The sequence below is a fragment of the Triticum dicoccoides genome, chromosome 1B (genome assembly GCF_002162155.2).
Source record: "Triticum dicoccoides isolate Atlit2015 ecotype Zavitan chromosome 1B, WEW_v2.0, whole genome shotgun sequence".
NCBI lineage: Eukaryota > Viridiplantae > Streptophyta > Magnoliopsida > Poales > Poaceae > Triticum > Triticum dicoccoides.
In genome coordinates, this window is record NC_041381.1 from 138,241,503 (window position 1) to 138,253,068 (window position 11,566).

General features: G+C 43.0%; 1 long non-coding RNA gene across 5 annotated transcripts; it reads left to right on the forward strand.

Moving 5' to 3' along the window:
• The first annotated feature begins 2,501 nt into the window (after positions 1–2,501).
• On the forward strand, positions 2,502–6,459 carry LOC119323649. Of its 5 annotated transcripts, XR_005156441.1 has the most exons (5): positions 2,502–2,954; positions 4,128–4,275; positions 4,384–5,549; positions 5,742–5,814; positions 6,185–6,459. It is a non-coding gene; the product is annotated as an uncharacterized LOC119323649 (long non-coding RNA). The 5 variants fall into 5 exon arrangements; XR_005156437.1 differs by having other exon boundaries at positions 4,384–5,814; XR_005156440.1 differs by having other exon boundaries at positions 5,742–6,459.
• The last annotated feature ends 5,107 nt before the right edge of the window (positions 6,460–11,566 follow it).

Here is an 11,566-nt window from a genome sequence, read left to right on the forward strand (position 1 = left end):
CGGAGGAGGAGGAGGAGGAGGGAGGGAGGGCGGCCATAGGAGGGCGGTCGGAGGAGGAGGAGGGAGGGGCGGTGGGAGGAGGGTGGTCGGAGGATGAGGGGGAGGAGGGAGTACCTCGGCGAGGAGTAGCGCGGTGGCGGCGGACGACGGATTCGGCGCGGGAGAGAGAGAGTGAGAGGGAGAGGGAGTGAGAGGACGTAGTGAACCGCTCCAGGATAAGGTAAGTAAGTAGTAGCGCGTTTAAGAGATATGCGCTACTGCTAAGGGATGTAGCAGTAGCGCTGGTCGTGCATACGTGCTACTACTAAGTGGGGCTAGCCATCTACGCCCACTACAAGTATAGCAGTAGCGCGCTTTAGCAGAACACGCTACTGCTAAAGTAGTAGCAGTAGCGCGGTCTAACTAAAATCGCTACTAGTAAGTAGCAGTAGCGCCCTATTTTGTCCGGCGCTACTGCTAGGATGTTGTGTATAAGGTTTTCCCTAGTAGTGATATGACCATGTACCATCGCTAATGTATTGTCTATTTCTTCACATTGTATTGAGGGCTAAGGATAAAGAGACAAAGTTTATAATACGGTAAGCATAGTATGACATCATTTATATCACAAAACAACTGAGAACAGACAAACAGGCAGTTGTAATGTTGTGTGGGCAAGTCCAGAACGGAACTAGATTACAAGTCAAGATCAAAGGAACATCACTCCTCTCTTTTAAACCTTGTAAGGTGCAATGATACGCTAAGACAATTGTGTATAAAATTGAAAAGAGTAATAGACATTGGCTGCAAACCATGCAGTTCAAGGCACAAGTCAGAGTAAGTAGTAGTTAAAAGGCATGAGGATTAAGGACTTACAACAGCGGCTTTGACTGGTGTAGTCATGCCCTTCTTCTTGCTGGTGTGACAGTCCTTGAAGATTTCTACAGCATTTGGTTTAGGTACTTTTTGGTCCATGCGGGCTTTCCTCTGCATTCGGAACAATTCAATATAGATCTCATAATATGGTACAGCGAAAAGAGTGAAACAGCAGCTAATTACAAGAGCCTCGCAGTGTGCAATATAGCTACAAGATCCTGTCGTCTGTTGGAATTTCACTTTTGTACGGTTGGCCTTGTTCTTTGAACAGTTCACCTACAAGAAGATAGATTTGTGTGGCTCATGCGTAAATAGGACTTCAACATGTGATCTGATCACATATATATAATGTACCTGATCCTTCGGATCAGACCAATGTTTAACAAGGCCCCTCCAGTCTTCATCCGATATATTTTCCACTAGAGATGTTTGGAAAGTTCACTGTTAGCCTTGCCTTCAAAGTGAGTTTTACTCAAGTTATACAGATACTGTCGCAGAGTAGACTTGAAAACATGGATGCAAGCTTGTCTGGTTGTATCATATTGGCTATTCAACTTGAACCTCATCTGTTGAAAATTATGGGAGTCTCATTATCATCAACCTAGAAAGTATGGGACAAAGCAAAACAATATTACTAGTTTCCATACATAACCATACTTACAGATAATGGTCGAGGAAGGTGTTGAACTGGGTTTCGTCTTTGTCATTCCTGTACTGAATCCATGTTGGGAGGATACATACATGACACCTAACAGCAACCGCTGCCTCTGATACTAACTTGGCTGACTCTGTAGCATCACGTGGCCTTTTTAAACCTGCCACAAAACGGATCTCCATTCTTTCTCCTCTAGATTTAGTTAACCTATCGAGCATTATCCCTGATGTTTGTTTCCTCTTTCACCTAGGTGCTAGTCTAACAACGAACATAGGAAGTGTTAGTGTACATAAAACTGTGAGACTACATATACAGAAGCATGCAACTGTAACTTGACTCCAGCAACTACCTCCTTGCTGTTGAAGCTCACAAGGTTCATCTGATCTTGCCAACTCGTCTTGTTCAAGAGTGCTTGGGAAGTAGTGTCAGGTGGCAAGGGATCTTGAGAACGTGCTGCTAGCTCAGTTGACGCACGAGTAACTCGTGCAACTGGTAGTACTATGGAAGGTGTTGCAAGAACTAGAGTTGTCTCTGCTTGTTTGGTGGCAGCTATTTGTTTCTGTTTGACTTTTTCTGCAGCTCGTGTAGCATGGGATACCCTGTTTGTAGAATTTTCCACTGGACTTTGACATTCTATTGCACCATCAGTACCAGCAGAATCTGCAGGATTCTTCCGCTTCCCATTCTCTGCCATTCTGTGTTTCTTCCTCTTTCTCTCTGCGATGTTAAGTCAAACCGACAAGAAAAATCTCTCCCTAATAATAAAGCACGGATTGAGCCTGCGGGTTCACCGTCACGTCCTTTTTTCACAAAACGTCCCTGTTATTTTAAGTATTCAACCCGCAGTCCATTTCTAAGTGGATCTTGAAAAATGTTTTGTTTTTGCACAAAACTCCTCGTTGTTTAGTATATTTAACCCGCGGTTCTTTCTAAAGTGCAATTGAATAAAGACACGGCTTCCTTCGATGCTCCTCGATCTGTACGGTATGGCGCCACCGCCGGCCGGTCTTCTTCTCCGGCCGTCAGCGTCCTCTTTTCCTTCCCCTCAATATCCGCTCCTAATCTTCTCCGGCGTCTCCTGCAGTCTCCTCAATCTCCAACCTCTTGCTCCAGTGTTGTTCTTCTCTGATTTGGATCGAGTTTGAGTCCGTCTCCAACACAAAATCATGGAGTGCCCGACCCGGATTGGACTTGGCGGCCATAAGAAGGAAGGATCCTCCACCGCCTGCCTGCCTTGCCTCTCGGCGTTCTCGCGTCGCGGCTCGACCTGGCCCTTGCCCTGTCTCTCGCCATCGGCTGCCAGGTCAGGGCCCTCGCCCTTATCCTCCTTCTCGGCGCCTGGGCCGCGAGCCACGCTCAGCCCCCTCCTTGGCTTCGATCTGATGGCCCTTCCCCAACCTCCTCGACCTCGACAGATCCGGGAGGCCGCCGCTCGGTGAGGAAGGTGTGTTGTGATGTCTGAAGTCCTCTTACTTCCACAAAGTTTCAGGTTTAACCTCTGTATAATCTCAACTCAAGCAAGTTTCGCGCAGCAATTGAGGAGGCTTTCCTAGCCCAGCTTGTTTTTCTGAACTCCAAATAGGTGGGTTCTGCTCTCTCGAGTAGTTTGTGGATGAGCTTCCATGTATAGGCTTTGCTGACTACAGTTTTTTTAAGGATTAGAAAATACAGAGTATTTCTGTCCTGATTGTACAGAAGAGAATAATGATAGTTGAACCTTGAACGGGCATATGTGCTAGAGCGGCGGAAGCTTGTGAAGCCATGGTCTGTGATCTGCAGATATATAGTAGGAACAAGTGCGATTTGGATTTCCTTTTTGTTTGTCTTATGTGTCGCTTTGAGATGATGAGGCCGAGATATGGCCTCGCTGCTGTGCGTCAAAACCATGGCTCGAATGTGTGTTCCAGCCTCTATCAGACCTGGCCTCTACGCATATCCTTCCAAGCTACGGTGGTGCACATGCTAGGCTACTCATTTGGTGCAGCCACCCCCCTTCCAACAAAGCAAGTTTTTTCATTCAGATAGACCTCTTGAGTTCCACTTTAGTTCAATAAAGGAAAGCTTTCTCTTCATGGTTTGCTCCTTATGATTCAAGAAGGAGACCACTAGACACTTTTCTATAATTAGGTGATGTAGTGAACCTTCATCTTGCAGTCAAATTGCTTACCTATACTGCCTCTTCATTTGCACCATCAAAAATTGCACATGGGCTGTTTCAGACTTTGAGGGTTCAGAAAACAGCTTGAAGAGCCAATCGGTATGAAGGTGTTGCTCCTTTGTACTAGATCGTAAATAGAAGGGGACATGGTTCAGATTTGTGACTATTGTGTGCTCTTGGACAACCGAGGTACATGTTAGTTTTCTTTAACTACAGAAGCTAAATTCTTGGGAATTAGGATATCAGGTGTACACATTACTTTTATTTTGAATCATGTTCTCAATGCACTATCTATCTATCCAAGTATTCAAGGGAATTAATGGTGGCGGAATACATGCGTTTGCTTGTGCCCTTGTGCCCCTTGCTGCTCGACCTTTTTTGGGGTTCTAGCATGACTCTATGGTCAGTCTTACTGAGATTGTTGGTCCTGTTCTAACTTATGATAATGTTGATCGGTAGGGAGTGGGGGTCAGAAGAGGGACGTTGGTGGTGTTCGAGATGTATCGGTGGTCACCTGTTGGCAGGGCCCTCATGGAGACACTGGACAAGATGATGCTCAGTGGTGTGCTCAGCCCCGAGCTCGCCTTAAACGTCCTCCTGCAGTCCGGTAAGGTCCATTCGACATTTGCTCATTTGTGAATCAATCAACAAGCCTATAAAATAATAAATTGCATGCAGTTGGGTGTTTTTATCTTGATCTTTTTGTTTCTTTTAGTCCATGAGCGGTTGGAGCACCAGGTTAAGAGCAAGGCATTCTTCAAGTAATTCATCTCATCCAGTAGCTTGATAGTTTTTTCGGTAAGTCATCTCATCCAGTAGCTTGATAGTAGGGCTGGTTTCTATTGGTGCATTACTTCGTAATGAAAATAAATCACATCGCCTTTACCCAATGATTTTTGTCCAGAACCAATCATATTATTTCTTTTCTACGAGTACTATATATGTTGATTATTCAGAGGTCGCATCTTCATGAGACTTGCAAAGGTAAGACGTACGAAGAATGAGAGATGGTGCAAGTTTCTTAAGTTTATCATCCCATTCAAGCATCACAAAATGTGAGTAGTACTATTCAAAGGGGTGAAGAAATAACATGCTAATCATTTTTAGAGGGCAAACTAGCTACCATTTTTTTAAATGGAGTGTGGCATTGACCTCTGAGTCTGGAGCAATTGTACTCAAAGTGTTTGATATTAACAAGTGACAACTAGCCAGACTGGTTACATGTGATGCGCTCCCTAGAGTCGCAACAGAGGCGATAAACTCTTAGGTATTTTTGGTAAAATAAATTTGTTCTTCTGTACATTTTGTTGTACGAGCCAAAACATCGCAGTTTAGACAAACAACACACTGCAGCCTCTGTTTAATTGGATTAAAGATGCACATCTGCCTTTTCTTGCGTTGTGCTCAGAGCATAGAATTTCATTCTGTTAATTCATTGATCGTGGCAGGATTTAAACTTCTACAGGAAATTAGTAGTGATTGTTTGTACTGCATTTCAAAGTTAGAACTAAAGGAGACACGGGCATGACAATTACAGCATTTGAAGGTCTATCTTTTGCACAATCTGAATTTATTATTGTGTTGGCGAGCTATGAAAGAACGGTGGTGCTGCAGCACTGAGGTACGTATATTACTTGCAATGACATGCATTTGATGGCCACCTTTACAGAAGCTCCTCTCTGGAAACAAGGAGCAAATGACTATTATTTGAAATCTGTTGTGCATTATTATTTTTGGTTATGTTCCAAAATCCTAGATGCATAGCAAAGCACATTAGTGGATATATGAATCATTTTTGTCTACTGATTCTTGTTCAATTACTTTTATGAAAGGCAAGGGTATGCACTTTTCACTATCAATCTTGGAGTAAGACGTCTGCAGGTGAGGAGTAGTTGATGAAAGCTATTGGTTACCACACCTCTTATTAGTGCCAAGTTGTAGCATCTGAATTGTTGTGGTGTTCTTTCATAGTCTTTCATAGCTTCATTTATTTTCCATTGATTGGCTGACCTATATAGTGTTGTAATTTCCCATAATTGCAAACTATCGGGTTAACATATTGGCATCTGCCAGTGTTGCCCTTCATATTGGAAAGACTGAAAATGCTGAAGAACTGGCTGGCAAGCATATTGGCAGTAGACTTCCGGTGAGACTTCAGTTTCCATCATCAAAGTGCTCCTAAGATTAGTTAAGTAGAAAATGTTTTATTAAAGGACTCATAAAAGCTTATTTGGAATTGTATGAGGTTACTTTATGGAACAACAACGTGTGATATGCTAAGTAATAAACGGTTACATAAGTTCATTCAGGAGTTCACCATCAATTTGCTATGGTTGTCATAAGTCATGGACTACAAATGATATAAATCTATAGATTGACCTCTTATTATATCCTGAGTGCCATAAATTTCAAGAGAACAACAAGGCATCTTACCTGCTTTATTCTTCCTTGCATAACTATATATGCAACTGGACTTTATCATTTGTCACACTGATTTATACACTGTAATTATGTAGCCACCCATTGCGTCAAAACGAGCCTGCCTTGGTCCAGGGAGATAGAGAAGGTGGCTCGTTCGCAAGTTCAAGCTGGCCATGAGCGACGCTCTTAGTCGCTCCCAGCAATGCACTGCATGTTGGCTGGGATCTTACGCAGATAGTATCTCCAGTACTGTAATGGCAGACTACTCCTGATTAGTTGAGTGATACAATTTATTTCCAAATTTTTTTATGTTTTAGCCCATGGTTACTTGGTTAAAGAGTGTTATGTTTTTTGTTCTCCCGTTGCAATGCACGAGCATTTGTGCTAGTGAATAACAATTTAGTTATTCAGAACAAAATGACGCGTGATACAGACGAACTGAACTTTGATGTTAGACAACCACATGATAGGAGGATGTAATATGTATGAAAAACAGGACGGAAGAGATAACCAGAACTATGATTGTAAACTAAGCAGAAGACATTTCACTAAATTAGAAGCAATGCAATGGAAGGTAGACACCGTATGAAAGATGCTACAAATATCGCTCTGCCAAGTTAACAGTGCTCATCATAAATGACGTTTAAACAAATGTGAAGCACTACAAGAAATAAATCATATGCAACATGCAAACAACATCACACTACCAAGTTAGAGGTCTCTCATCATTAGTGCCATTGCATATTCATAGCTTATGATGTGTAAACTAAGGAGAAGGCATTTCAAAAAATTAGAAGCAATGAAAACTAGACACCATATGAAAGATGTAACGAATATCACTCTACCAAGTTAAAACTGTCTCGTCATAAGTGTCATTTCAAAAAATCAGTAGTACAAGCTAGAAAAGAATGCGAGATGTAACCTATATCACACTCGGAAGTCAAACGTGTCTTATGATAAGTGATTGTTGCAGGTTACACAACAGTAGTAATTTGATGTAAGAACATGATGTGATAGACAGATATTGTATGTTCTAGAAACATGAACATGTGTCTTATTCAAGTATAATGTGTAAATTAAGTAGATGGAATTCAACAAAATTAGAAGCAATACAAGCTAGACATCACACATAACATGCAACCACATATAAAAGTGCCAAGTTAGAGGGAGCACCGGTGATGGTGCACTAGGGGAGACGTGCTCATCATAAACACAGCTACGTTGAGTGTCTATGCATGTGTTGTCTTGGAAATCATCTTGGGGGCATGGAGGAGTAGAAACTGTAGAGGCCCTCCATTTGGAAGAAGCACCTTTAACCGCTGCCTTGCTAACTTCCTTCCGCTTTATTGATTTTGAATTGTCAAGTAAAATCAACAAAAAAAAGCAATAAAATTCTCTCTGCAAAACTCATGCATGCATGATACTGGCAATCACTACTTTGATGTAAGGCAAACACATGATATCAGGATGGAATATGTACGAAAAACTGGATGGCATGGCATGTTCACAACTGTTTGTGTAAACTAAGTAGAAACCATTCCAACAAATAAGAAGCAATGCAAGCTAGACGCCACATGAAAGATGCAACCAGTATGACTCTGCCAAGTTAAAAGCGTCCCATCATAAATGGAATTTCAACAAATTAGAAGCAGCGCATGCTATAAATCATATGAAAGATGCAACTAATATGGCACTTCATATACTAAAGGTGTCTTGTCATATTGATTGATGTGGGATACAAAAAAACAATAGTTTTATGCAAGGACATGCTTAATAGACAGATGTACTATGTACTAAATATAAAAAGGCATATCACATTAATAGGTATAATGTATAAGCTAAGCAGAATAGCACATGCAGTTTAACCAGATTGGACGAATTACAATCTAGACACCATATGCAACATGCAACCACATATCACGCCGCCAAGTTAAAGCAAGCACCTGTGATGCTACTGTAGGGGAAATGCTGTAATCAACTACAGAGCTACGTTCACTATCTTCATCTAGCCTTGCTGCTTCTTGAGAATCATGTCGGGAGGCTGACGCTGCATTCTTTAAATGAGGAGTAGTGCACTTGCCTGACTGCCTCATCATAAGTGATTGATGAGGGATACACAAAAACATTAGTTTGATGTAAGAACATGGTTAATACACAGATGTACTAGTATGTACCAAAAACAGAAAGGCATGTCATATTCAAAGGTATAATGTGTAAGCTAAGCAGATGCAATTTAACTAAATTGGAAGCAATACAAGCTAGACATCCGGCTGGAGTGGTGACCATAATCATCTAGGACCTGAGAGCCTGGTGGGATGTGGGCTGCTTCGCCACCATTGCGGCTTTTTAGTTGGCTTACAGGTGATGCCTGCCTTTGTTGGGCTTGTCACTGGCTCAGCTAGTGCCCTGACTAGCTATTTGTCTTCTGGTGCTCACGGGATGGTGGTTCATGTAAAAAATATCTTTCCTTACCTTAATAAAGACCGACTTCGGCCTTTCGAATACAAGCTAGACACCATATGGAACATGCAACCACATATGACACCGCGAAGTTAAAAGGAAGCACCCGGGATGGTGGTTCATTGCGAGCGAGGTCATCAACTCCAGAGCTACGTTTACCGTCTCCATCTGCTGACACTGCACCCTTTATTGCGTTGTAACGTGTCGTGCCTACCCTTGTAGCAAGCTGGAGCAACTTCTCTCTTTTCTTTTCTGCTTCTCTCGAGGCAGACTCTGAAATACCCTTGCATAAAAACACAATAGTGAGAGTATGGGTGAAGTGTGTGCAGAACTAGTGAATTGTAAAAGTAGCAGATAGCAGGTGGCTGAAAATTAAATGATAGGAGACATATTATAGCTCTACAACATTGCATGGCAAACAAAATTAGATCCTACTCCGTATGATTTTGTAATATATGAGCACAGGAAATGCAGGTACTCCTCCAGCACACCACCACATGTGGTCATATCAAGATAACAGTCAACTGAAAATAAATAGGTCAGTCAATTTTTTTTAATGAACCATCCGATCTATAAGGAACGGGCAGATGGCCTTCGTCTACCTCCTGCCAGTCAATGTTGACGATCTTTCTTGAACCGCCAGCGACCACCGGCCCAGACCCCTGCCTCCGCCGCTCCGCCCTCCCCTCGACCTCACACCATCGCCGTGCTTGGCAGCGCCCCCAGGCCATCCCTTTAATCCCGGCCGACCTCCATATCAGGCGCCAGTAGCTCTAGGCCCCACATGCCCCTAAGATAAACACTGAGGCGCCGCTTCCCCGGTGTACTAGGTGGACTATTGCCTGTTACATCAGGGAATGCTTCCGTTAATTAGGAATCAACTGGTCAGGAATTGAAATTCAGGGGGGCGATGGACCTCTAGCTAAGGTGAAATAGTATATGAGGAGAAACCTTGTGCATCACGAGTTACTAGGAACATCTAGTATCAAGAAGAAGCGGTCAACTAGTGTCTTCTGTGGGATGAATACCGTGCAAGCAGACATGTAAGATTTGCACGAATAAGGGAAGAGGAGTACCCTTATTGGTTGCCAGTGTGGTCTCCTCCATATGTCGCGGCGATCTTGTTTTTTCTCCCAGGGGAACTGATGTTTTGGAGAATCGTGGATCCTTGTACAAACCCATGGACAAATTGTTGATTGTGTTGCCGTGGCCGTATATCAACGGAGGGGAAGCAGATCCGAGGCGGCGAAGGACGGCGTAGCAGGAACAGCTCCGGTGCGGTGGACGATGGCAAAGTTGGAGCGGCAGCGGTGAGGCACAGGACGACGTGGTTGAACTGGCTCGAGTACGGATGGCTCGGCCTCGGCTTCAACTACTAGCCGTGGAGGGTGTTGAAGTTGAGGTTGTGGTGGATGACTACGTCGAGGTATTGGCTCCAGCGTGATGGAGGAGGGCGGCGGTTGATGGCTGGGATGGGGTGGCGGATGGAGGACGCCGGGGTTTCGCGGCTGGTGGAGGGCAGTTTTTGCGCCCACGGAGTACGAATGGGGAATTAGACGGGTGGGCGGGGGCGTGGCGGGGGGAGGGGGAGAACCATGTTTCAGTCTGGGACGTTCTTCTTTTTGGCTTTTTAGAACAAAAGATGGCATGCACTTGTTTGAAATTTGGGGAAGTACAAACTTTGCCCCCCCCCTCTTAAATTTCGGACCTACTGCAGGTCAGGGGTAGGATGGTAATCCCAGGTGTCCCAAATAGTGGGCGGGAGCGACTTTGGCCGCGCGCATGTGTTCTTAGGCGGCCATTGTGTATGAATGTTTTTCAGAGGCGGTTGCGTGGCGTCTAGATGAAGCTACAAACCTACCCCGGTTTAGACCTTTGGACGTCGGACAGGTAGGTTTCACGGGTCGGAGTTATTATAGAAAAGTAATTTCCTTGTACTACCAAACATTGGTCTCACGCGGTTCCGGGTGAGTAGAGGCTCCTTTGGCGCTTCATTCAAAATTTTGAAACACAAGCATTCACGTTTAGAGTACTCTTGAACATTGAAGATTGACTTAAATAGACAACATTAAATTTGACCTTGTATGTTTGAAAACCTCATTAAATTATCCGCTTCTTTTTGAAATTTTGACACTTGAAAATCCTATAACTATGATTATTTTGGAATGGAGGAGCTAAATTTGAATCTATTTTGTACATGACTACATATGCTATTATGTACAAAATCAGAGCAAAGTTTGGTGCCGCCATAATTTAGTTATGATTTACAAATGCCATGATATCAAATTCAAATAATTTAATGGACTTCATGTTGAATTTGATTTTTTTAAACCACCTTAAGTTGAATTCAGATGTATGCTAGTTCATAGGTAGCAATTTATAATGTTCATTGCGTAACTTTCGTATGTATAATGTGCTTTACACATAAAACATGAACTATACTCACGTTTATATTCGATTGCTAAAGCGATGCATTGTATGGAGTTCAAAATACTAACTATGTGGATCAATTGTGTCGAATAATAACATAGACATGCTCAAATTCGATAGAATCTAGATGTCTGATGGATCAATGACCGTTCCTTACGTGAATTGCAAATATCATGATCCCATCCTAATATTTGGATACAATTTATATCTTTAATCAATGTGTATAGCAGTATTTTACGTGTAGTTTCACTCTCCATCGGTGGTCTCTCACACATGCTCACACACTCTCTCCTGAGGTGTCTTTCTCGCACACATGCTCTCGATATAACCCTCCCTCCCTCTCGTAACCATTTACGAATGTTTTCACTAACCTTTATCACAAGCACTCTTCCTCTCGCAAGCATACACACGCACAATCCCCGTCGACCCTTTCTATATACATAGACCTGCCTATGTGTCTCTTGTACGCACATTATCTTTAGGCTTGTCTCTCACGCATTGTCTCACACCTCTCTTCCTAATCGACGAGTATGATTCCAGCAGAGCATTCTATAGGATGCCCCTTAAAGTTAGGTTGGATGAATAGT